Here is a 27,481-nt window from a genome sequence, read left to right as displayed (position 1 = left end):
GGGCAATCCTACTTCCGTAGTGATAACTGCCTCGGAAACCCAAGGAGGGGTCGCTATGAGTCGGGGCCGACTCGACGGCACATAACAACAACAACAACTAGGTTATGAAGAGGACAGAAATCAAGAAGTCTGTTATATAACACATGGGACTTACTCCTCTACTGAATTATCTTGTCTGTGTATAAGTAAAGAGTTCTGGTGGCATAGTGCCTAAGGCATTTAACCGCTAACCAGAAGGCTGGTGGTTCAAACCCACCAGCCACTCCTTGGAAGAAAGATTGGGTGATTTACTTTGGTAGAGATACCGCTTTAGAAACCCAAAGAGGGGTTGCTGTGAGTTGGATCTGACTCAACAGCAGTGAGTTTGGTTTTAATTTTTTTGGTTGCATGTAAGTAACATTTTTCCCTATGCTATAATGGAAAGAAAACTGGTTGTGAACTGGGAAACCCAGTTCTCAATCCTGCATCTTGATACCAGATAGCCATGTGATTTTTCCTTCCTTCCCCTGGATGAAAAGGCCATGTAACATCAGAGGCTTTCAAATTTTTTAGTGGAAAACTTTTCTTCAAAGAAACATTTATGGAGCCAAATATGTACAACAGATCATTTTTGGCTCTACTATGATTTTAGCAGAATTGTGGACCAGAAGTGCACACTCCTCTACTCCACCAATCCTACTTTCTGTTTCTATTCACAGAAGGCTGTGTCATCTATGACTCTTGGATCCCAAATTGCTAGAGGTCCCGCACTTTCTTTTGAAATTATCCCTCAAGCTATAGAACCAGTTAGTAGACAAAACCATATCTAATAATATGGAATGTTCAGCACATGCTAAAAATAGTACCAATCTGGTGCAATAGCAATAACACAGTCATGTGTTATTGCTGTTGCTTTGTCACAGAACAAAAGTTAATCAGGTACAAAAGTTGGAGATGGAAATTTTACACATCATATCATTTTAATCCTGTCTCATTTTGATCTTTATAGCAATCCCCTGCAGTTAATACCACCGTTTCCCTTTTACATATGTAGACTGAGACTAGGGTTAACATTCAGTTGAGAGACAGAGTTAGGATCCTGCCCAGAATGTCCTAACTCCAAATATTGGGCTCTTTGACTGTTTCCTATAGTGGCCATGATAAGTGAGCTTTTTGAGCAAAGATGAATGAATCTTCCAGACTAATGAATGGGCTCTATTTGGATTAACCACCATGCTGAATTCTTTGGTCTTTTCTTTGAAGGGCATTATTGGCCAGTCATTTGCAGCTACTTGCTTTTAAATATATGGTAGTGTTTTTCTACCAAATAAAATTACCCAACTAACAAGGGTCAAACAGTCACCGGTATTTTTCTTCCTGTTACAACTTAAAAGAGAATAAAGAGCTCTCTATGTTCAACATAAATATCTTCAAGAAAAATGAGAATTGGGAGAAGGTGGCCTGAATGCAATAGCATTTACATTCTGCCAAAAGAAAAAAATATATATATATATTTATTTTATTTTTTTTCCTCTTTTTTCTGTGCCTTTCTGTCTCTCTAACATTTATATTTACTATTCTATATACAAAGGAGAACAAACTATATTGATTTTAGTTTATAGGGTAATAATGATTCTTTTAAAAGATGTGAATATGAGTAATAAATTACAACCTATGTTGATTGAATGACACTTTTCTTAGACACTGTAGTGACTTAAAACTAGAATAATTCAAAACAAAACTTTCATTATTTAAAATGTTTCTCCAGTTATGTTAGACTGATAACCAGAAGACTGGCAGTTCAAACCCACCAGGCACTCCTGGGAAGGAAGGTTGGGCAATCTACTTCCATAGTGTTACTGCCTCAGAAACCCAAGGAGGTGTCACTATGAGTCGGATCTGACTCAACGGCAGTGCGTGCATGCATATGCATGTTGATTGATTGACACTTTTCTTAGACACTGTAATAACTTAAAGCTAGAATAATTCAAAACAAAACTTTTATTATTTAAAATACATTTTTCCAGTGATGTCAGAGAAAACAGAATAAGCAGAGTTTTTACTAGCTGTTGCTATCAGAGATAATAATTCTATTTATTGATGAGTGTGATAGTTAAAGTTGTATGTCAACTTGGATGGGTCTGCTTTCAGTATATAAGGAGAAGCACTGAGAAATGTCTTCAGCTTTTGGCATGCTTGAATCCTGCATATAGCTGAGTCATCCTTCAGCAGCCTGCCATGTTGTCTGCCAATCTTGGTACTGTCTCTGGACTTGAACAAGTGGCCTGCCATATTGTTTGGTAATCTTTGGACTATGCCATTTTATTTGTTGACCTTGGGCTTGTTAGCCTCAGCAGCCAGCAGCTGCCTGAGTGAAGAGACATCTCTAGCTCCAGTGGGTTGGGACCAAGAGGCAGAGATGAAGCCCAAGGTCAAGGGGCTTTCACCCAGCCCCTAGACTGTCATTTTGAATTAGGATTTCTAGCCTCCTAAACAGTAAGTGAATAAATCTCTGTTTGCTACAGCCATCCACCTGTGGTATTTTTGTTAGAGTGGCATGAAGTAACCAAAACAATGAAATAATCACTTGTAAGCTGGTCAGAGCAACTGCCAGAGGGATATTTCCCCATTCCAGCATTAATCTGCATGGTTAGTGCAGCTTTTCAAAGTGGGGACTATTAGCCATTTGCATCACACTTAGTTGAGGAACTTAAAAAAAACTAGATTTCTGAGCCTCACTACAGATTCCTGAATCCAAATATGGGGGTCACCGGGAATTGGAATGTGCATTCTCCGTAAACACCCTAACTTTGAGAACCAGTCGTAGTATGGAAGGTTATGTTGTTGTTGTTGTTGTTGTTATTTGCCATCGAGTCGGCCCTGACTCATAGCGACCCCTTCTTGGGTTTCCGAGGCAGTATCACTACGGAAGTAGGAATGCCCAACCTTCCTTCCGAGGAGTGGCTGGTGGGTTTGAACCGCCAGCCTTCTGGTTAGCAGTCAAGTGCCTTAGGCACTATGCTACCAGAGCTTATGTTAGTAAAGTTAAATGGAACTGGTTTCAGATACTCACTGCATTGCCTAATAGTAGGATTTTTGGAAGGCTCTTTGATATTAACTTTGTGGGGTTAGTGTGTGCAATTATGAAAACAACTAAGTCAATGCCTGGTATGTCATTGGGGTCTGGAAAATGTTAGTTATTATTTCTTGAGGATAAGTTTTATCAGAGAGCTGAAAAAATGCTCTCTGTAATATCCTTAATAAATGTTAGCATATACTCCTACAATGTCCACAGAAAATGCATTTTCTTTTAGTGTTTAAATAAAGACATGATGACATCTTCCCAACAAAATGGGACATGATGTTGTAATTAAGGACCCTTATTGAAACAGTTCCACAATCAACCCACATAGAAGCAGCAGTCAATAAATTAGACATCATATTGCACTGGGCAAATTTGCTGCAAAAGTGTTAAGGAGTAAAGATGTCACTTTGAAGGCTAAGGTGTACCTAACCCGAGACACGGTATTTTCAATTGCCCCATATGCATGTGAAAACTAGACAGTGAATAAGGAAGACAGAAGAAGAGTTGATGTCTTTGAATTGTGGTGTTGGTGAAGAATACTAAAAATATCATGGACTGTCAAAAGAATGAACAAATCTGTCATAGAAGAAGTGCAGCCAGATTGCTCCTTAGAAGCAAGAATGGCCAGACTTTGTCTCATCTATTTTGGTTATGTTGTCAAAAGGGACCATTTCCTGGAGGAGGAGATCATGTTTGGTAAGAGCTCTGGTGGCATAATGCCTAAAGCATTTGACTGTTAACCAGAAGGCTGTTGGTTCAAATCCACCAGCCGCTCTTCAGAAGGAAGACTGGGCAATCTACTTCCGTAGAGATACCACCTCAGAAACACAAGGAGGGGTCTCTATGACTCAACAGCAGTGAGTTTGGTTTGTTGTGGTTTAAAGTAGAGGGTCAGTGAAAGAGGTGAAGGCTCTCATCAAGATAGATTGACACAGTGGCTACAAAGATGGGCTCAAGCAATGCAAGTATTGTGAGGCTGGCACAGGACCAGGTATTGTTTTGTTGTTGTACATAGGGTTGCTATGAGTTGAAGCTGATTCAACAGCACCTAAGAACAACATTGAACCAGTGTTATGTTCTGATATTCAATTCCTAACTCACCCTCTTATATCCTTCCCCAATATCTTTGAATGTGAATTGTTTGGAATTAACATCTTTGCAGATGTAATTAGTTAAGTTCACATGACATTATACTGCAGTAGGATATGCCCCAATTCAATATGACTGATGTCCTTTACAGGAACCTTGGTGGTACAGTGGGTAAGCACATAGCTGCTAACTGAAAGGTTGACAGTTCAAATCCACTAGCTGCTCTTCAGGAGAAAGAAAGTGTGTTTCCATGAAGATTTACAGCCTTAGAAACCATATGGAGCAGTTCTACTGTGTCCAATCGGGTTGCTGTGACTCAGAATCAAGTTTATGGCAAGGAGTTAACAGGTGTCCTTGTAAGAAAATATGTACACAGACATAGCTGAGGGAAGATGGACACAGAGATGGAAGTGATGCTGCCACAAATCAAGGGGCTATCAGAAGCTGGAAGAGACAAGACAGAACCTTCCCCTAGTGCCTTCAGAGGACCCATGGCCCTGCTGATGTCTTGAATTGAGATTTCTAGCCTCCAGAACTATGAGACAATAAAGTTCTGTTGTTTTAAGCTCCCATTTTGTGGTATTTTGTTTTGGTAGCCATGGGAAACTAGTAATAACAGGATGATGTTTGTTAGTATTAGGAGGAGCATGTTCTGAAGACCTTGATGTCATACTTTGCACCAAAATATATTTCTCAGTTTATCACAGGGATGTAACTTATTCATTGAGGTTCATTATTGTAGGCATACAATAAATACTTGTTGTTGTTAGGTGCTGTCGGGTCATCTCAGCCTTGTAGCAACCCTGTGTACAACAGAATAAAACACTGCCTGGTCCTGTGTCATCCTTATAATCCCTGCTATGCTTGAACCCATTGTTGAAACCACTGTGTCACTCCATCTCTTTGAGGGTCTTCCCTCTTTTCTTTGACCCTACTCTTTGATAAACATGATGTCCTTCTCCAGGGAATGGTCCTTTCTGCCAACATGACCAAAAGAGGTGAGACTAAGTCTGACCATTCTCACTTCTAAGGAGCATTCTGGCTGCACTTCTTCCAATACAGATTTTTTTTGTTCTTTTGGCACTTCATGGCATTTTCAGTATCCTGAAATACTTCTTAGGAGAATAAAACTTCTCACAGACCATCAGTACCTATACATACCACATTCAATGGAGATACCCAGAGAACAGATGTTTTACTGGAGGACAGGTTGGGAAGGCCAGGGAAAATGGGTGGGACACCACACCGTGGTTTTGGCTGGGGCAAGCTTTATCCCATTTGCTACATTTGATCTACTCAGTAAACTGAACTGAGGATGAACTGTCACATTTAAACAAAAAATAAAAAATTTAAACAGAAGATGCAATATAAAGTTGTATTCAAGGCATAAAGAAGTCTTTTTTACATTTTTAAAGAGTGCTTTCCATTATAAAGAGAGAAAGCACTAAAATATATTAGACACAGAGAACTGAACACCATTTTCTGAATCCTTCATGATCAAATAATAATGTTGTTGTTGGCTCCAATGCATAGCAACCCTGTGTACAACAGAATGAAACACCGCCTATACCATCCTCACAATCCTTTTATGTTTGAGCCCATTGTCACAGCTATGTAGCCTTTCTCATTGAGAGTCTTCCCCTTTTTCACTGATGCTCTACTTTACTAAATGTGATATCTCGCCTTAGTTCTCTAGTGCTGTTATAATAGAAATACCACAAGTGGATGGCTTTAACCATATAAGAGAAATTTATTCTCATATAATTCAGGAAGCTAGAAGTCTGAGTTCAGAGTGCTGGCTGTAGGGGAATACTTTCTCTCTCTCTGTCTCTTGTTCCTAGGAGGATCCTAACCAAGGGACCCTGGGTCCAGAAGACACACTCCATTCCTGGCTCCTCTTTCTTGGTGGTAGTAGGTCCCCACTCTCTGCTTGCTTCACTCTCTTTTTATCTCTTGTAAGATTAAAGGTGTCGCATACCATACTGCAAGGAAGCTCCCTTTAAATCAGATCAGGGGTCTCATGGAACTAAGGATGTTGCAACCCCTTAATCTTAATCTTTTTACATCTGATCAGCTTATCATATCAGATCACATCATGCAGTATCATTCCACATCTGCCACATTACACCATTATATCAGGGCCCAGACAAGTAGGCACAAATTTTGGGGGACATAATTCAATATATGACAATATCCTTTTCCAGGGACTGGTCCCTTTTGACAACATGACCAAAGTATTTGAGAAGTAGTCTAGCTGTTTTTGCTTCTAAAGAACATTCTGATTGTACTTCTTCCAAGACAGATTTTTTTCATTCTTCTGGCACTCCATGCATGGTATTTCCAGTATTCTTTGCCAACACCACAATTCAAAGGCATTCATTCTTCTTCAGTTTTCCTTATTATTGTCCAGCTTTCACATGCCTATGAGGTGAATGAAAATACTGTGGCTTGGGTCAGGAGCACCTTAGTCTTCAAAGAGACATCTTTTCTCTTTAACACTTTAAAGAAGTCTTTTGAAGTAGATTTGCTTAGGGCAGTATGTTGTCTGATGTCTTGACTCTTGCTTCCATGGGCATTGATTGTGGATCCAAGTAAAATGAAATCCCTGACAACTTCAATCTTTTCTCCCTCAATTTATCCTGATGTTGGTCATTACTCTAGTGAAAACTTTTGTTTTCTTTATGTTGACATGTAATCCATACAGAAGGCTGGAGTCTTAGAACTTTATCAGTAAGTGCTTCAAGTCCTCTTTGCTTTTAGCAAGAAAAGCTGTGTCATCTTCATATCACAGGTTGTTAATGAATCTTCTTCCAATCCTGATGCCACATTCTTCTTCATGTAGTTCAGCTTCTTGGATCATTTGCTAAGCATACAAATTAAATAAGTATGGTGCCAGATACAACCATGACACACACCCTTCCTGATTTTAAACTATGATCCTTTTGTTCTGTTTGAATGACTGCCTCTTTGTCTATGTACCAGTTCCTCATGAGTACAATTATGTATTCTGGAACTCCCATTCTTCACAATGTTATCCATAATTTGTTATGATTCACACAGTCAAATGCCTTTACATAATCATTAAAACACAAGTAAACATTTTTTTGGTATTCTTTACTTTCAGCCAAGATCCATTTAACATTAGCAATGATATTCTTCATTCCATGCCCTCTTCTGAATTCAGCTTGAATTTCTGGGCATTCCCTGTCAATATACTACTACAACAATTTTTGAGTTATCTTCAGTAAAATTTTACTTATGTGTGGTATCAATGATATTGTTTGATAATTTCTGAACTCTAATGAATCACCTTTCTTTGTGCGATTGTTGTTGTTAGGTGCCGTCGAGATGCCTCCCACACAAAGGGACCCTATCACAGCAGAACAAAGCACCATCCAGTCCCACACCAACTCCACGATCCTTGCTATACTTGAGCCCATTGCTGCAGCCACTGTGTCAATCCATCTCATTGAGGACCTTCCCCTCTTTGGATGACCCTCTACCTTACCAAGCATGACATCCTTCTCCACAGAATGATCCCTTCTCATAACATGACCAAAGTAGGTGAAATGAAGTTTGGTCATTCTAGCTTCCAAGGAGCATTCCAGCTGTACTTCCTTCAGGACAGATTTGTTAGTTCTGTTAGCAGTCCATGGTACTTTCAGCATTTTTTGCCAGCACCACAGCTCAAAAGCATCAATTCTTTGGTCTTGCTTTTTCATTGTCCAGCTTGAGAGCATGCACATGAGGTGATTGAAAATATCATGGCTTGTGTCAGGTGCACCTTACTCCTCAAGGACATCTTTGCTCCTAAGCACTTGAAAGAGGTCCTTTGCAGCCAACTTGCTCAGTGCTATACATAGTCTGATGTCTTGACTGCTACTTCCAATGGTATCCATTGTAGAACGAAGCAATGTGAAGTCTATGACAACTTTAAACTTTTCTCCATTTATTGTGATGCTGCTTATAGGTTGAGTTGTGAGGATTTTTTATTTCTTTATATTGAGACGTAATCCATGTTCCAGACTGTATTCTTCAATCTTCATCAGTAAGTGTTTCAAGTCATCCTCACTTTCAGCAAGCATAGTTGTGTCATCAGTGTATCACAGATTGTTAGTGATTCTTCCTCCAATCTTGATGCCATCATGTTCTTCTGCATATAGTCCAGCTTTTCGGATTATTTTCTCACCAAACAGATTGAATAAATATGGTGAAAAGATACAACCCTGACACAATCCCTTCTTGATTTTAAACCATGCAGTGTCCCCTTGTTCTCTTCAAATGACAGCCTCCTAGTCTATGTACTGGTTCCTCGTGTTTACAACTAAGTGTTCTGGAATTCTCATTCTTCTCAATGTTATTTACTATTTGTTATGATCCAAAAAATCAAATGCTTTTGCATAGTCAATAAAGCACAAGTAATCATCTTTCTGATATTCTTTGCTTTCAGCGAAGATTCATCTGACATCCACAATGATATCCATTGTTCCATGTCCTCTTGTGAATCCAACTTGCACCTCTGGAAGTTCTCTGTCAATATACTGCTGCCACCACTTTTGAATTATCTTCAGTAAGATTTTACCTGTGTGTGATAATAATGACATGGTTCAACAGTTTCCACATTCTGTGGGATCACCTTTCTTTGGAATGGGTACAAATATGGATCTCTTCCAGGCAGTTGACCAGGTAGTTGCCTTCCAAATCTCTTGGCATAACCGAGTGAGTGCCTCCAGTAGGGCATCAGTTTATTAAAATATCTCAGTGGGTATTCTCTCAATTCCTGGAGCCTTGTTCTTCACCAACTCCTTCAGTGCAGCTTTGACTTCTTTCAATACCCTTGGTTCTTCAATATATGCCACCTCCTGAAAAGGATGAAGAATGACCAGTTCTTTTTGATACAGTGACTCTGTATTCCTTCCATCTTCTTTTGATGCCTCCTGCATCATTCAGTATTTTGCCCATAGATTCTTTCACTACTGCATCTCTAGGCTTAAATTTTTTCCTCAGTTCTTTCAGCTTGAGAAATGCTAAGTGTGTTCTTCCCTTTTGTTTTTCTAACACCAGGTCTTTGCACATTTCATTATAGTAATTGGCTTTGTCTGCTCAAGGTCCTCTTTGAAATCTTCTGTTCAACTCTTTTATCTTGTCATTTCTCCCATTTGCTTTAGCTACCCTCAACTCAAGGGCAATTTTCACAGTCCATTCTGACATCCAATTTCGTCTTTTCTTGTCTTTTTAATGACCTCTTGCTTTCTTCATGGATATTCTTAATGTCATCTCACAATTCTTCTGGTTTTTGGTCATTGGTCTTCAATGCATCAAATCCATTCCTTAAATGGTCTCTAAATTCAGAAGGGATATATTCAAGGTCTTATTTTGGCTCTTAGGGACTTGTTTTAATTGTCTTCAACTTCAAGTTGAACTTGAATATGAACAGTTGATGGTCTGTTCCACAATCAGCTCCTGGCCTTGTTTAGGCTGAAGATATTGAGCTTTTCCATCACCTTTTGCCACATATGTAGGCAATCTGATTCCTGTGTACTCCATCTGGTGAAGCCCATGTGTATAGTTGTTGTTTGTCACATTGAAAATAGGTATTTGCAATGAATAAGTCATTGGTCTTGCAAAATTCTATCATGTGTTCTCCAGCATTATTTGTCACGAAGGCCAGATTTTCCAGTTGCTCGTGATTCTTCTTTGTTTCCAATTTTTATATTCCAGTTGCCAGTGATAATTAACACATCTTGATTGCACATTTGGTCAATTTTAGACTGCAGAAGTTAATAAAAATCTTCAACTACCTCATCTTTGGCTTTGGTGGTTGGTTGACAAATTTGAGTCAACCAACATAGTCATATGGACTGGTCTTCCTTGTAGGTATATGGATATTATCCCATCACTGACAGCATTGTACTTCCAGAAGGCTCTTGTGATGATGAATGCCATGCCATTCCTCTTCAAACTGTCATTCCCGGCATAGCAGATCATACGGTTGTCTGATTCAAAATAGCCCAAATCAGTTCATTTCACCTCACTAAGGCCTAAGATAACCATCTTTATGTGTTCTGTTTCATTTTTGACAACTTCCAATTTTCCTAGATTCATATTCATACATTCCATATTCTGATTCTTAATGGATGTTTGCAGCTCTTTCTCCTCAATTTGAATCATTCCATGTCAGCAAATGGAAGTCTTGAAAGCTTTACTTTATCTATATCAGTAAGTTTGGTTCTACTCTGATGAACCAGCTCTTTCCCAGTCATATTTTGAGAGCCTTCTGACCTAAGGGGCTCATCCTTCTGTACTGTATTGAACAGTTTCAGAGCTATTCATAAAGTTGTCCAGAAATGTATCAGTGTTTCACTGCTATTCATAAGGTTTTCCCTGGCCAATTCTTTGAGAAGTTGATGGCTTCTTCCTTCTTCCTAGTCTATCTCAGTCTGTAAACTACATTGAAACCTATGCAACACGTGCAACCCTGCTGTCATTTGAAACACTGGTGGTACAGCCTCAAACCTCACAGCAACATGCAAGTCACCACAGTATGACAAATGACAGACAAGTTTGTGTCCCTTAGCTGTTCAAAACCTCTCTGCCTTCACCTTACCTGGCTCCTGCTGCTCTATCTGTCATCCCTGGCTTTTCCTCGACTTCCTGCCTCTTGGGGGTGGGCCCTGTATCTCTCCCTTTGCCTGCCACTCTGTCTATTGTCCCCAATTTTTCTCTTGCTTCTGTCAGTATATCTTTTATTTCAGTTTGCTCTGTTGTGATGTCACCCTTTTCATTTATCATTCTTGTTATTTGCATCTTCTTTTTTTTTTCTTTTGTTAGATTTGCCAATGGTTTGTCAATTTTGTTAATCTTTTTGAAGAACCATCTTCATGTTTTGTTCATTTTCTCTATTGTTTTTTTGTTTTCTGTTTTGTTTATTTCTGTCCCAATCTTTATTAATTTCTTACTTCTGGATACTGTAGGTTTCTTTTGTTGTTCTTTGTCTAATTGTTGGGTTTGTTGAGTTAGAGGGTTGATTTTGTTTCTTCCTCTTTTTTGATGTGTGCATTTATTGCTATAAATTGATATCTGAGTATTGCTTTCATTGTGTCACATAAGTTTTGGTAAGATGTATCTTCATTCTTCTTTGTTTCTAGGAATTATTTTTATTTCACACTTTATTTCTTCTATTACCCAGTAGTTTTTCAGCAGTGTATTATTCAACTTCCATGTTTGATGTTTTTTTTTCCTTGAGCTTCCTATTTCTAATTTTATAAAGTTAAAATTTCTAATTTTATAGCATTGTGTTCTGAGAAGATGTTTTGTAATATTTCATTGTTTTTGAATTTATTGAGTCTTGTTTTGTCTCCTAACATATGATCTATTCTGGAGAATGATTCATGTGCACTGGAGAAGAATATGAATTGTACTTTTGTTGGGTGGAGTGCTCTATATATATTTATGAGGTCAAGTTAGTTATTGTGTTGTTGAATTCTTCTGTATCTTTGTTGAGTTTTTTTCTAGTTGATCTGTCCTTCCTTGAAAGTAGTGTGTTAAAGACTCTTACTGTTATTGTAGGGTTGTCTATTTACCCTTTCAATTCAGTTAATATTTGCTTACTTATTTTGGAGCACTTTCATTGGGTGCATAGACATTTATTATCGTAATGTCTTCTTGGTCAATTGACCCTTTCAGCATCATATAGTGTCTTTCTTTGTGCTTTATGCTGTTTTTCACCTTGAAGTCTATTTTATCAGAAATTAATATTGTCACTCTTGATTTTTTTGGTTACTATTGGCTTGGTATATATTTTTTCCCACTCCTTAACTCTTAATTTGTTTTTATCTTTGTGTCTAAGGTGGGTCATTTGTGGCAGCATATTGACAGGTCTTCTTTTCGTATCCAGTCTGCCACTCTCTTTCTCTTGATTGGTGCATTTAGTCTATTCACATTTAGTGTAATTAGTGATAGGTATGAATTGATTTCTGTCATTCTATTGTGTTTTTTGTTGTGTTGCTGGCGATTTCCTTGGTTCAAATATTTTTCTGTGCTAATCTCATTTTATTATCAAGTGTTTCCTCTCCTTTCTTTATTGTTTTTCTTTGTGCTTACTAAAACCATGTTTTCCTTCTTTCTGGGTTTTTTCGGGGGATTTTAAATTTTCTCTGTGGTTTCCTTGGAGTGACTTCTTGTCTCTATAATTTTGGAACAGCCTATTATATAAGTACATTGTCTTGTTTTCCTCTCTATTTGGAAGTTGAAAACCAAAGAATCCTGAAAGCAGCTCAGGAAAAGTGATAATTTACTTAGACAAGGCAATCAATATCACTAAGCTGATTTCTAGGAAAAACCACATAGGCAAGAAGGTGATAGGATGGCATATACAAAACCCTGAAGAAAAAGATACCAACCATGAATTATATATAAAACAAAATTGTCCCTCAAATATGATGGTAAAATTAGAGCCTTTCCAATAAAGAGAAATTAAGGGAATTTGTGAATATCAGATAAGCTTTACAAGAGATACTAAATAGAGTCATTCGGGCACAGAATAAACAACAACAAACAACAATAGGGGATTAAAACACATGACATCATAATGCAGAGACAAACCCAGATACAGAAGTATCCAAAATAAAATAAATTTAGAAGACTGAAAACAGGGAACCAGAGTCATCAATTTGTAAATTAGGACAACTACAAACAAAAAGAGGGTTAAAAAGTATAGTTACAGAACTTCCAAATGGAGAGAAAGTCAAGACAGTTTCAAGATAGAATGAACTATTTTAAACTTGGAGGAAAATAATAAATTACAAGATAACCTAAAAAAAATTAATAAATATTCTCATCAAAATAAAAAAGGAAAGTCATACTTAGCGAATACTGAAACAATAGCAATGAAGGAAATGATGAGAAAACCCATAGACAAAATGAACTCAGTACATAAAATTATATAGAACAAAGAAAACAGCAACACCACAAAATAAATAAATAAATAAATAACAAAGTGGAAGCGATAAATTCATACTTGTCAATAATTACAGTGAAAGGAAATGGATTAAATGCACCACTCATTATAGAGAAAGTTGCAGAATGGATTAAAACAAACAAACAAACAAAACTGACCTATCAATATGCTCTTTACAAGAGATACACTTCAGACACAAAGAGAAGTAGACTAAAAATCCAGCCTTTGCTGGAAAAAATATATGAAGCAAATGGCAATTAAAAAAAAAGGCAGAAGTGACAATATTAATTTGTGATAGAATAGACTTTAAGACAAAAACGACCATAAGAGACAAGAAAAGATATTATGTAATGATTAAAGAATCAGTTGAAGAGTACAAAACCATAGTAAATATATATACACCCAAGGAAAGGGCCTCAAAATACATAAATCAAACTTAAGTAGAATTGAAAAGAGGAACAAACAACCCCACAATAGATCTTGTTGTTGTTATGTGCCGTCAAGTCAGCCCTGACTCATAGTGACCCCTCCTTGGGTTTCCGAGGCAGTATCACTATGGAAGTAGACTGCCCAACCTTCCTTCTGAGGAGTGACTGGTGGGTTTTCAACTTCCAGCCTTCTGGTTAGCAGTCAAGGGCCTTAGGCACTATGCTACCAGAGCTCTTAAAATAAACGTAGGAAACTTTAATTCACCATGTTAAATGAAGGATAGAACAACTAGAATGAAGCTCAACAAAAACACAGAACTAAATGACATTATAAACCAACTTGACCATATAGACATATACAGAACACTTTACCCAACAACAGCACAACATACATTCCTTTCCAGCACATATGAAACAGTTTCCAGAATAGACAATGTTAGGCTACAAAGAAACCTCAGTAGATGTATAAACATTGAAATACTACAAAGCATCTTCTCAAATCACAGTGCTATAAAATTAGAAATCAACAATAAGAAGATCAAAGAAAAAAAAGTCAACACATAGAAACTGAATAACACCCTGCTTAAAAACTACTAGGTAGTAGAATAAAAAGAAAAGAGAGAGAGAGAAATTTAAAAATTCCTTGAATCAAATGAGGAAAAAATAAAAGACAACATATAATAGTGGCTAAGGCACTTCCCTGCTAACCCACCAGCCACTTCTCGGAAGGAAGGTTGGGAAACCCTACTTCTGTAGTGATACTGCCTCGGAAACCCAAGGAGGGGTCGCTGTGAGTCGGGTTTGACTCGATGGCACATAACAACAACAACAACAACAACAACCAATACGTCAGGACACAGAAAAAGCAGTGTTCAAAGGGCAATTTATAGCAATAAATGCACAGAAAAAGAAGAAAGAGACAAAATCAACACCTTAACCCAAAATCTCCAAAAATTAGGGAAAAAAAAAGCTGCAAAATAAGCCTACTGTCACCAGAAGAAAAGAAATAATAAAGATTTGAGCAGAAATAAAATAAGTAGAAAACAGAAAAACAATGGAAAGAATTAATAAGACTAGAAGTTGGTTATTTGAAAAGATTAATAAAATTGACAAACCACTGGTGAATTTAACAAAGGAAAAGGAGAAGATGCAAACATGAAAAGAAATGAAAAAGTGATGTCACAACAAACCAACAGAAATAAAAAGGATAATAACAGGATGCTATGAAGAATTTTATGCCCACAAATTTGAAAACCTAAATAAATAGACATATTTTTAGAAACACACTATCTGCCTAAACAAATGCAGTAGAAAATTTGAACAGACTCATAACAAAATAAGAAATTGAAGAGGTCATAAAAAACTACCAACAAAAAAGTCCTGGCCCAGATGGCTTCACTAGTGAATTTTATCAACCATCCAGAGAAGAGCAGACACCAATTTCACTCAAACTATTTCAGAATATAGAAAAGGAGAGAATACTCCTGAATTCATTTTCTGCAGTGAGCATAACCCTGATATCCATGCCAGACAAAGACACTATTGAAAATGAAAATCACAGATCAACATCCCTCATGAAAATGGATGTAAAATTTTTCAACATAATACTAGCCAATAGAATGCAACAACATATGAAAAAAAATCCATCATAATTCAGTAAGATTGATACCAGGTATGCAAAAATGGTTCAATATTAGGAATACAATCAAGATAATCCAGCACATAAATAGAACAAAGGAAAAAAAAAAAAACATATTATCCTATCAATCCACACAGAAAAGGCATTAAACAAAATCCAACACCAATTCCTGATAAAAACTTTCACCAAATAGGAATAGAAAGGAAATTCCTTAACATAATTGAGGACATATATACAAAACCAATGACCAGCATTATTCTCAATGCAGAGAGACTGAAAGCATTCTTCTTACAAACAAGTACCAGACAAGGATGCCTTTAGCATCACTACTGTTCTATATTGTATTGGAAGTCCTTGTCAGAGCAGTAAGGCAAGAAAGAGAAATAAAAATCATCCAAACTGATAAAGAAGAAGTAAAATTATCTCTGTTTACAGATAATATGATTCCAAAAAAGGGGCCTGGTGGCATAGTGCCTAAGGTGTTTGACTGCTAACCAGAAGTTTGGCAGTTCAAACCCACCAGATGCTCCATGGAAGGAAGGTGGGACAAACAGAAGATTCCAAAGGCTCAGCAAGAAAATTACTGGAGGTAATTGAAAGTTTCAGCAAAGTGGCAGGGTACAAGATCAGCATATAAAAATCAGTTGGATTTCTTTACACTAATGAAGGATATCAGGTAAACTATATCATTTACAATAACCATCCAAAAATTAAGTACTTAGGAATAAATCTAATCAGAGACACAAAACCAAGCCAAACTCACTGCCATTGAGTCATTTCCAACTCATAATGGCCCCCACTGGATCACTGAGGCTGTAAATCTTTATGGAAGCAGACTACCTCCTTTTTCTTCCATTGAGTAGTTGATGGGTTCAAACTACTGATCTTTTGGTTAGTAGCCAAATACCTTAACCATTACACTGCCAGAGCTCCTTTAGGGACAGAAAAGATCTATATGAAGAAAACTACAAAACACTACTACAAGAGAACAGAAGACATAAATTGGAGGATATACCAAGCTCATGCATAGGAAGATTTATCAGCATGGAAATGTCAATACTACCCAAAATAATCTGCAGATACAATGCAATCTTTATTCAGATTGCATCATTAAAGATGGAAAAACTAATCACTGATTTTATATGGTGTCTTAGGCTGGATTCTTTAGAAAAGCAAAATCAGTGAAGCTTATATATGGAGAAAGAGAGAGAGAAAAATTTATCTCAGAGAAATGGATCACACAGTGGTAGAGGCTGGCAAGTCCCAAGTTCATGGGTCAAACAGCAAACTGGAGGCTTCTTCTGACTCATGTAGCTGCAGGGACTGACAAACCCAAGAATGCCATTCAGGAGCTCTGGTAGAGTAGCGCCTAAGACACTTGACTGCTAACCAGAAGGCTAGTAGTTCACTCCTACCAGCCACTCCTCGGAAGGAATGTTGGGCTATCTACTTCCATAGTGATACTGCCTCAGAAACCCAAGGAGGGTTGCCTTGACTCTATGGCACATAACAACAACAACAACATAGTAGGCTTAGCATATGATGAATCCAAGATTGGCAGTTAAAATGGTAGACTGTTGGTTCACAAGATGTAAAAAATCAGCAGGCCACTGGTTCAGCTACAGGAACCAGACAATGATGAACAAGACTCAGGATCTAGATCCAGCAGAAAGCCAGAGACCTTTCCCAAAGCTTTTCCATATATACTAAAAGCCAGCCACATCCAGAAGGAAACTCCCTTTCTACTGACTGACTGCTCATTACAGATCTCATCATGGAGGTGATTACATTATATCAGATTTCATCATGGGGAATAACTACATCATAACTGCTAAGTTACTTAGAATCACAGACCAGCCAGTTGGCGCTCCACCTCAACTATGATATATAGAAAGGAAAGAGACTCTGGATAAGTAAAATACTACTAAAGAAGAAGAACAAAGTAAGAGGCCTTATAGTTCCTGATCCCAAAACCTACTACATAGCCATTGTAGTTAAAACAGCTGGTACTGGTACAATAATAGACATATAGATTTAAGTAACAGAATTGAGAACACACAAGTAAATCCATTCTCCTACGATCACCTGGTCATTGACAAAGGCCTAAAGCATTTGACTGCTAACCAGAAGACTGACGGTTCAACCCACCAGCCACTCCTCAGAAGGAAGATTGGACAATCTACTTCTGTAGTGATACCACACTGGAATCCAAACAAAGGGTCGCCATGAGTTAGATCCGACTCAACAGCAGTGAAATTTCTTTCTTTCATGGTCAGCTGGTCATTGACAAAAGGCTGAAACTCATTAAATAGGAAAGAGATAGTCTTTCATATATAATGTTGGCAAAATTGGATATTCATTTGCAGAAAAATGAAACAGGACCCATATCTCACACCATATACAAAAATGAATTCAAGTTGGATCAAAGACCTGAATGTAAAACTGAAAACTAGAAAGACCATCTAAGAAAAAGTAGAGACAAACTTAAGTGTCCCAATACATGGCATAAATACACTATTGAATGAAATTAAAAATGAACAAACACCAGATGATAAAATAGATGACTAGGGGCTCCTAAAAATCAAACAGTTATGTGCATCAAAAAATTTCACTGGAAGAGTAAAAAGAGAACCCATGGATTGAGAAAAATAATTCTGGCAGCAACCTATCAGACAAGGGGATAATCTCAAAAATGTATAGAAAACTTCAACACCTTAACAACAAAAAGATGAATAATCCAATTAAAAGATGGGCAGAGGACATGAAAGCTTCTTCACCAAAGAAGATATTCAGGCAGCTAACAAAAAAATGAAGAAATGCTCTTGATCATTAGACATTAGAGAGATACAAATCAAAGCAACAATGAGATATCATCTCTCCCCAGCACCAATAGCAAAGTTAAAAAAGAAAGAAAGAAAGGATACAACAAATGCTGGTGAGGGTTTGAGAGACTGGAGCCCTAATAACATACTGATGGGCCTCTAAAATAATGCAACCACTGTGGAAAACAGTAAGATGCTTCCTTAAAAAGCTGGAAATAGAAATATCATAAGATCCAGCAATCCCACTACTAGGTGTATGTCCTAGAGAATTAAGAGCCATGAGAAGAATGGATATATGCACACTCATGTTCATCACAGCACTATTCACAATAACAAAAACATGGAAACAACCTAAATGTCCATCAACAGATGAATGCATAAACAAACTATGGTACATACACACTATGGACTACTACCCTATGTTAAAGAACAACGATGAATCTGGGAAACATCTGATAACATGGATGAACCTAGAAGACATTATGCTGGGTGAAATTAGTCAATCACAAAAGGACGAATACTGTATGAAAATGGTATTTAAAGAGTCAAGAAAAGGGTTTCATACAAAAAGAAATATTCTTTGACGGTTACCAGGGAACCAGGGAAGGGAAGGTAAACCACTGACTAGAAAGTAGACACATGCTAACTTGGTTTAAGAAATAAAAATAAATAAATAAAAAGAATGAAAGGAAAGAAAATACCCCAGGGGTGTCTGTTGGGCCCAGCTTGCATCAGGAGACCACCCTTGGTCCAAACCAGTAAAGTAAGGGAAGGTAAGAATATGGAAAAAAAAAAAAAAGTCATAAAAATAGCCATGCTTACATACTGCATACATACTGGTGCAATCACTGAGACTATGACCCTTAGTAACCCTTCTAGCCTGGAACTGAACTCACACCCATGGCTAAACATTCAGATAAACAATAGACAGACCTTATCAGGTAAATAATAACCCTAGGGAGGCATGCACTCCTTAGAATCATATGAAATCAAAAGGGCAGCTTTTGCCCAAGGAAAAAGCTAAGAGAGCAGGAAGGAATAGGATAGAAAGAGGAAGGAAAATGGTAAACACAGGAAGGCATTGGAAAGAGTGCTTGCACATTTTCAGGCTTGCAATCAATGTCACAAAAGAAAAGGTGTGTGAGTTGTTGAATAGAAAGCCAATTTGGTCTGTAAACTTTCACCCAAATCACAATTTTGGGGGAAAAAAGAGGCAAATTTCCTAACCAAATGAATACCAAATACTATGAAGAACTTTTACATTAGATTTGTTTTTTTAAGGCAGGATCCTTTCTGGGAAACAAACAAACAAACTTGTGCATAACAACAGAATATTTTTCCTTGAATACATCATCAAGAGGGATCACCTTCTAGAAGAAGACATCATGTTTGGCATAGAGTGCCAGTGAGGACATTAGAGACCCTTGGTGAAATGGATTGACACAACTACCACAAGATGGATTCAAACATGCTGGCAGTTGTGAGGATGATGCAGGATGGGGAAATATTTCATTCTGTTGTACATAAGGTCATAATTGACTTGACAGTAGCTAACAACAACAATAATATATCTTTAAGAGGACTCCCTGTGTGCTGCAAACTGTTAAGCACTTGAAAAGATTGATAGTTTGAATTCACCCAGAGGCCCCATGGAAGAAAGCCCTAGTGATCTACTTCTGTAAGATCACAGACATTGAAAACCATATGGAATACAGTTCTACTATGAAACACATGGGTCACCATGAATCAGATCATGATTCTCTTTTCAAGTCTCTTCTATAACTCAGTAGTAGTAGCACAATTAGGACATGGGGTGAGGAGAGGAATGTACACCCACTAAATTAAAAATAAGGAGAAGAAATTACCAGAGTTACAAAGAAAATGAAAATAATTATAAAGAATACTATTTTATGCAAAGCTATCTTAAACAAAATTAAATGTAAGATAAAATAAAAATGTAACTACAAAACTGATTTTAAAAGAGAGACAAAAGATCTACTCCATGGAAATAACAAATCTCAAAATTTCTTCCAAACTCTGAAGAAAAAGATGAATTTTTCTATTATTGCAACTGTTCTAGAGCTTTCTGATTCCTTTTATAACATCTATATAAAAGCTGTATCAAGACCAGATAAAGGTAACACACAAATTAAAAGTGTCACTTACAAATGTTGATGACAAATAAATACAACAATTGAAAGTGGAATCTGTCAGTACATTGAAACAATATATAATAAGGACAATAATGGACTATAACAAATTGGAGGAAAAGAATCCATGTATTCTTACTATTGAAGGGATGTATATATGAATGTATGAAGGAGTAAAGGAGAAGGGAAACTCTTCCTTATAGTAAAATGCTAACAGATAATGTAGAAGAAAGATAGAGTTTGATATCCTGTGTTGCTACCAGCATAGTAATAATTGATTCAGGTAAAAGTCATCTATCGACTGTTCAAATTAATAGGTAAAATATAGATTTTATCTGTTAAAGGAAAACAATATTATACACCTTCATGTATTCTTCTACCTCTGCAAATTACTTATTAATCACAAAGAAACAATAGTTATTTAACCTGGAAGACATCATGATGTCATTGGGACCAATTATGGGCTAGGCTGATGTAGATGCCCCCTGATGCATGCACTGAAAAAGACAGAGAATCAGTACTGTAGTGATCCTGCCAAAACTCAAGACACTGACATCATTAGGAAACAGCAAGTCAAACTCAATTTGTGGAACATTCTATATGGAAATTGACCTATATTTTTCAACATTTAAATGTCATGTGAGAAAAATAAATTCTGGGGGAACTTTTTCAAATGAAAGCAGACTAAAGAAGAGCTTGACTCACCTTTAACTGCTCTTCAAAAACAGTTAACAGAGATCTAAATTAACAATGTCACAATGTCTCGGAGACAACAGATCATCACAGTTCACACAAAGAAGCAAGATAAAGCAGTAGAAATAAGGAAGCAGGATATAGACCCAGAACACATCCACGAGAAAGAAGCAGCATTGGAACTCCCTGATAAGGAATTCAAAAGAATTATACTTAGGTATCTTCAAAGGATTGAGAGACAGATCAATGAAAATACTGACACAATTAAGGAAAACACACACACACACACACACAAACTCTAGAACAATTATGGAAGAAATACAAGAACAAAATGACAAAATAAATGAAAAATTGTTGTTGTTGTTGTTTGCCATTGAGTCGGCCCTGACTCATAGTGACCCCTCCTTGGGTTTCGGAGGCAGTATCACTACAGAAGTAGGATTGCCCAACTTTCCTTCTGAGGAGTGGCTGGTGGGTTTGAACTGCCAGCCTTCTGGTTAGCAGTCAAGTGCCTTAGGCACTATGCTACCAGAGCTTCCCAAGGGGCATATTTAGGGTTCCTAATATATGGCATAAATATACTATCAAGCATTACCCAAAATGCACAAACAGCAGAAGAGAAACTAGATGAATGGGGCCTTCTAAAAAATCAAATATTTATCAGCTTCCAAAGATTTCTTCAAAAAAGTCAAAAGAGAACCTGTAGATTGGGAAAAATATTTGGCAATGAGATATCTGACAAGGGATTTATCTCTAGAATTTATAGAAAATTCCAACATCTCAACAACAAAAGGCCAAACAATCCAATTAAAAATTGGTCAGAAGACATGAATAGACAATTCACCAAAGAGGATATTCAGGCAGCCAACAAACATATGAAGAAATGATCAGGATCATTAACCATTAGAGAGATGCATATCAAAACAACAATGAGATACCATTTTGCCCCAGCATTAGTAGCAAAGTTCAACAAGACAGAAAATAACAAATGCCGGTGAGGATGCAGAGAGTTTGGGACTCTCCTACACTGCTGGGAGGACTGTCAAATGATACAAGCACTGTGGAAAGCAGTATGGTAATTCTTTAAAAAGTTGGAATCAGAAATATCATTTGACCCAGCAATTCCATTACTAGGCATATATCCTAAAGAAGTGAGAGCCAGGACAAGAACAGATATATGCACACCCATGTTCATTGCAGCACTCTTTACATAACATTCTTTCTGGAAACAACCTCAGTGCCCAACAATAGAAGAATGGATAACCAAACTATGGTACATACACCAATTGAATATTATGCAACCCTAAAGAATACCATCGAATCTGCAAACATCGCGTAACATAGATGACTTTGGAGGACTTTATGCTGAGTGAAATAAATCAATCACAGAAGGACAAATATTATATTAGTCCATTATTGTAAAAAGATGAGGAAAGATTTAAATATGGAAGGAAATTTTCTTTGTTGGCAACAAGGGTGGGAAAGGAGGGGAGGGAACACAGTTAGATAGGTAGAGACAAGTATTGATTTGAGTGAAGAGATGGGCAATATACCAAATGTGAGTGGTCAACACGGTGCCACTGAGGAAGAGGAAGACAGAGAGAGGTGCATGGAAGGTATAGACAACAAAGATAAACACTTTTGCACGTACAATACTGTGTTTTCAGTGAAGGCAAACATTGATAGACAGATGGAGAGATGGGAGGGCAGGCAGAACCACTAGGAATGTCTATGCAGAGGGGGAGTATGCCCAAGACCATGTATAGGGTTGGCAGACAGTGTTTCTACAAGTACATTGCTATGTTCTGTAAGAATTCTTAAGTATATAGTAAAGATGACAAGGGACAAGATTGTAGTCACTTCTGGGTCACAGCCAGCTACCCAGAGGGAGCAAATAGTTGGACCTGTGGGTTCAGGATCATAGTTGCAGGGGACATCAAGCTCAATTGGCATAACATACTACACAAAAACATTGTTCCACATGCTACTTTGGTGAGTAGTGACTGGGATCTTAAAAGCTTGTAAGCAGCCATTTAGATGCAACAATTGGTCTCTCTTCATCCAGAGCAAAGAAGAATGAAGAAAACCACAGACACATGGAAACCATTAGTCCATGGGAATGGTACACCATGTGATCCTCAGCATATATGACTATGAGACCAGAAGAAGTAGATGGTGCCTGGCTACCACTGTCAACCACTCAGAGGGGGATCTATGTAGGAGGTCCTGGATAGAGTAGGAGAACAATGTGGAACAAAACTCAAAATCATTAAAAAAAAAAAAATTAGGAATGGCTGAAGTAATTCATAATAATAATGGTTCTGGAAAGGAAATACTATAGGTTGATATCTATAGTTTCCAAGGAAATACTATAGGTTGATATCTATAGTTTCCAAGGTAACAGTTGACAAAAAGTCCAGAACCATTCCTAATTTTAAAAATATGAATTAAAAAATACAATAGGACAACAGAAATCTCTCCAAAATGATTTCATCCCTGAAGACCTGTTGGGGCAATGGTTAAGTGTTCAGCTGCTAATGAAAAGGTCAGCAGTTTGAGCCCACCAGCTGTTCTTGGAAGAAAGATGTGGCAGTCTGCTTCCATAAAGATTTACAGCCTTGGAAACACTATGTGGCAGTTTACAAGTATTTTTTCTGTACCTGTAGAAGAAAACAATAAAACCTTACTGAATAACATAATAGGACCTCTGGTGGCACAGTGCTTAAAGTGCTCAGCTGGTAACTGAAATGGGTGGGGGGACGGACGGTTCAAACCCACAAGTGCTCTGTGAGCTGCTGTGTGTGCTGCTCTGTGATGTGGCAGTCTGCTTACTAAAAGATTACAGCCTTGGAAACGCTATGGTGCAGTTCTACTCTGTCCCATATTGACTGTTTTGGAATTGACTCCATAGCAGAGGATTTGTTTTTGGTTTTTCAGGAACATAAGGGAAAACCTGAGTAAACTGAGTGATGTACCTATAAAAAGATAATTTTATAAAAAAAGTAATTTTCCAGAAGTTAATAAATTCCAAAATAATACCAAGATCACACTAAATTTTGCCTTGAAAAATGTAAAAAGATCTGAAAATTATGAGACTCAAAAGTGGGAAGGCTCATGGTAAAGAGTATTAAATGTACCAGTAGTCCCCAATTTAGACATATTCAGCTTGCAATGAATCACATTTACCACCATCTGTTTTTTTTAGGTTTTGTGCATTTAATCACTACTAATACATACTATACAGATTGTGGTGTATGATTTGCTGATGTTATCATTCTTGGATGTTCATTTGCAGATGGTCAATTTTATGATTTGCTGTTCAAAACACTACCATATACATTTAGTTTTCTAAACTAAGTCAGGGGTTTCAGTTGCATGACAACATGGACCCAGATGTTGATTGCTTTGCAAATTACAAAGGCAAATTAGGGAAGCAGTGAGGTATTATCAGGAAACACATGAAGAAAAAAAAAAAAGTACCATACAGACAACTTTCACTAATTTTCTGACTAGAAACCTCACCCTCATTTCCAGAGATAATCCAGATCATTTTCTAGAACCTTCCACAAGTGGAGTTATTACAGCAACTGACAAAATGCCAATGTTGTACAATTCTACCTCATCAGAGTAAATTTTTATGATTAGTGTATATTTAAACTATATATTAAAATACATCTTTAAATTCATATGTAATATTTCTAACCCTCAAAGGTAAATAAAGATTGGATGTATAATGATACTGATAATAAAAGGCAATAATAATAAAAACTAAAAAAAAAAAAAATGAGCTTTTTGGCTGATAATATTTTTTTTTCACTTGATTTACACATTTGAGAAAGATATACATGCATTCCATGATTGAGTGAAAAAAAGTGTGATTACACTCATTCAGCTACACGAAGTAAAAAAGAGGTTTGCACTTAATGAAATACCCTTATTATTATTATTATTATTATTTTAAGACCTAGTTTTACATTCAACGTTACGTGGACATTTAATTTCACTCCCCATTTACCATCTCCAACCCTAACCCAGTCTCCTCCCCTCCCTACCCAGTAACCCTCCCCCTGTGCCCCTCATATTTATGCACTCCTATTTGTCCTGCATTTCCTCAACCTGAATATTGATCCTCTGGTGCCCCGTGGCCCATTGCTGTAAGGGATTATTACCATAGAGTATGTGGGTGAGTCATCCTGGGTTGAGTGGTCTGCATGTACATCTTGTTAACTATTGGGCTGAGAGTCAACCCATGGGGGTGAGTTTATTCCAGGCGCAGAATGTATTCCAGGGCCATAGTATTGGGGGTCTCATCAGACTTTCCCTGACCAGTAATTCTGGTCATTATTGAGGTTTTGAATTTTGTTCCACGTTTTTTTTTTTTTTTTTTCCCCTCACTTTATCCAGGATCTCCAGATTTGATCCTTTCCTGAGAGTGGTTGGCATTGGTAGCTGGGCACCATCTAGTTCTTCTGGTCTTGAGGGACATAATGTCCTAGGGTTGATTGTTTCCAAATAACCCTTTTTTTTTTCACATTCTTCTTCACTTCTGACCCTAGGAGACCGTTAGCTGTATCTTAGATAGCCACTTGAAAGCTTTTAAACCCCAATCACTACTCACCAATGTAGGATGCGGAACAAAGCTTTTATGTATTTTGTTGTGCCAATTGAGTCTGGTGTTCCCCGATACTATAGTCCTGAGACAATAGATCTATTGGATCTCTCTTCCATAGTGTCTGGGTGTCTGTGAGAGATTGCTCTGTGTCTGTCTTCTATTGTTTCTGTAAGGATTGTAGGTATTTTGTATCACTAGAGTCTGTGCAAGATTAGCCTCAGCTGAATCTATCCTTGGTCTAGAGTATCCTCCTGTTCACTGACCCCCATCTGATCTTCTGAGGTGTTTATGTGTTGATCTGTAGCACGGTGTTTGGTCTTAACGGTAATGCAGTATTGTGGGCACACTGGTTGGTATTAACATCTGTTGTCTATCTCTTATGTGCACAATTTGGTGTCCTCCCATTTCCTAATGTTACCATGGTGGTCACAGTTCCTTTCCATATATCCCTCCCCTTACTCATGTCAGTGTGTTGACCCCAACTAGCCCGAAATTGATCCCTCCACTTCCCTCCCCATCCTGGTAACCTACAACGTGAGTTCCCTTTCCCAAGCAAACCCTTCTTTGTCTTTTTACAGTAATGAGCTCATACAGTACTTGTCCTTCTGTGATTGACCTATTTCACTGAGCATAATGTCCTCCAGGTTCATCTAGGTTGAGAGATGATTCACATATCGCTCATTGTTCTTTACTGTAGCATAGTATCCCATTGTGTGCATGTACCATAATTTGGTTATCCACTCATCTATTGATGGGCATTTAGGTTGTTTCTATCTCTTTGCTATAGTGAATTTTGCTGCAATGAACATAGGTGTACATATGTCTTTTTGTGTGCTATCTCTCACCTTTTTAGGATATATTCCTAGTAATGGAATTGCCAGGTCAAAAGGTACTTCTATTTTCAGTTTTTTAAGGAAATACCATACCGTTTGCCACAATGGTTGCACTATTTTACAATCCCACCAGCAGTGCACAAGAGTTCCAATCTGCAACCTCATCACCATTTGTTATTTTCTGACCTGTTGAACTTTGTTATTATTGCTGGGGTGAGATGGTATCTCATTGCTGTTTTCATTTACATCTCTCTAATGATTAATGAAGGAGCTCTGGTGGCATAGTGCCTAAGGCACTTGACTGCTAACCAGAAAGCTGGCGGTTCAAACCCACTAGCCACTCTTGGAAGGAAAGTTGGGAAATCTACTTCCATAGTGATACTGCCTTGGAAACCCAAGGAAGGGTTGCTATGAGTCGGGTCTGACTCGATGGCACATAACAACAACAACAACAATTAATGATCACGAGCTATTTCTCATGTGTTTGTTGGCTGCCTGTATATCTTCTTTGGTGAAATGTCTGTTCAAGTCTTTTGCCCATTTGTGAGTTGGATTATTTGTCTTTTTGGTGTTGAGGTGGTGAAGTTTTCTATAGATTTTGGAGATAAGTCTTTTATCAGATATGTCATAAGCAAATATTTTCTCCCAATCTGTAGGTTCTCTTTTTATCCTTTTAATGAAGTCTTTAGATGCACATAAGAATTTATTTTTTAAAAGGTCTCAGACATCTAGCTTCTCTTCTACCTCCTGCGCATTCTGGGTTATGCTTGATAGTCTATTTACATCATAAATTAGGGCTCCCAGATTTGCCCCTATTTTCTCTTTGATGAATTTTATAGTTTTGTGTTTTACACTTAAGTCTTTGATCCAGCTGAGTTTGTTTATGTGTTTGCGGTGAGGTATGGGTCTTGTTTCATTTTTCTGCAGGTGGATATCCAGTTTTGCCAGCACCATTTCTTAAAGAGGCTGTCTCTTCCCCATTTAGTGGGTTTTGGACCTTTGTCAAAGATCAGTTGTCCATAGATGGAGAGTTCTATATCTGGATTTTGAGTCTGTTCCATTGATCTATATGTCTATCATTGTACCAATACCATGCTGTTTTGACTTCTGTGAATGTATAGTAGTTCTTAAGATCCAGGAGTGTGAGACCTCCCACTTCGTTTTTCTTCTTGAAAAGTGCTCTGCTTATCTG

This window comes from Orycteropus afer, unplaced genomic scaffold, assembly GCF_000298275.1.
Source record: "Orycteropus afer afer isolate SDZICR_OR568_19922 unplaced genomic scaffold, OryAfe1.0 scaffold00232, whole genome shotgun sequence".
In the NCBI taxonomy this organism is placed as follows: domain Eukaryota; kingdom Metazoa; phylum Chordata; class Mammalia; order Tubulidentata; family Orycteropodidae; genus Orycteropus; species Orycteropus afer.
This window is presented reverse-complemented; position numbering follows the sequence as displayed.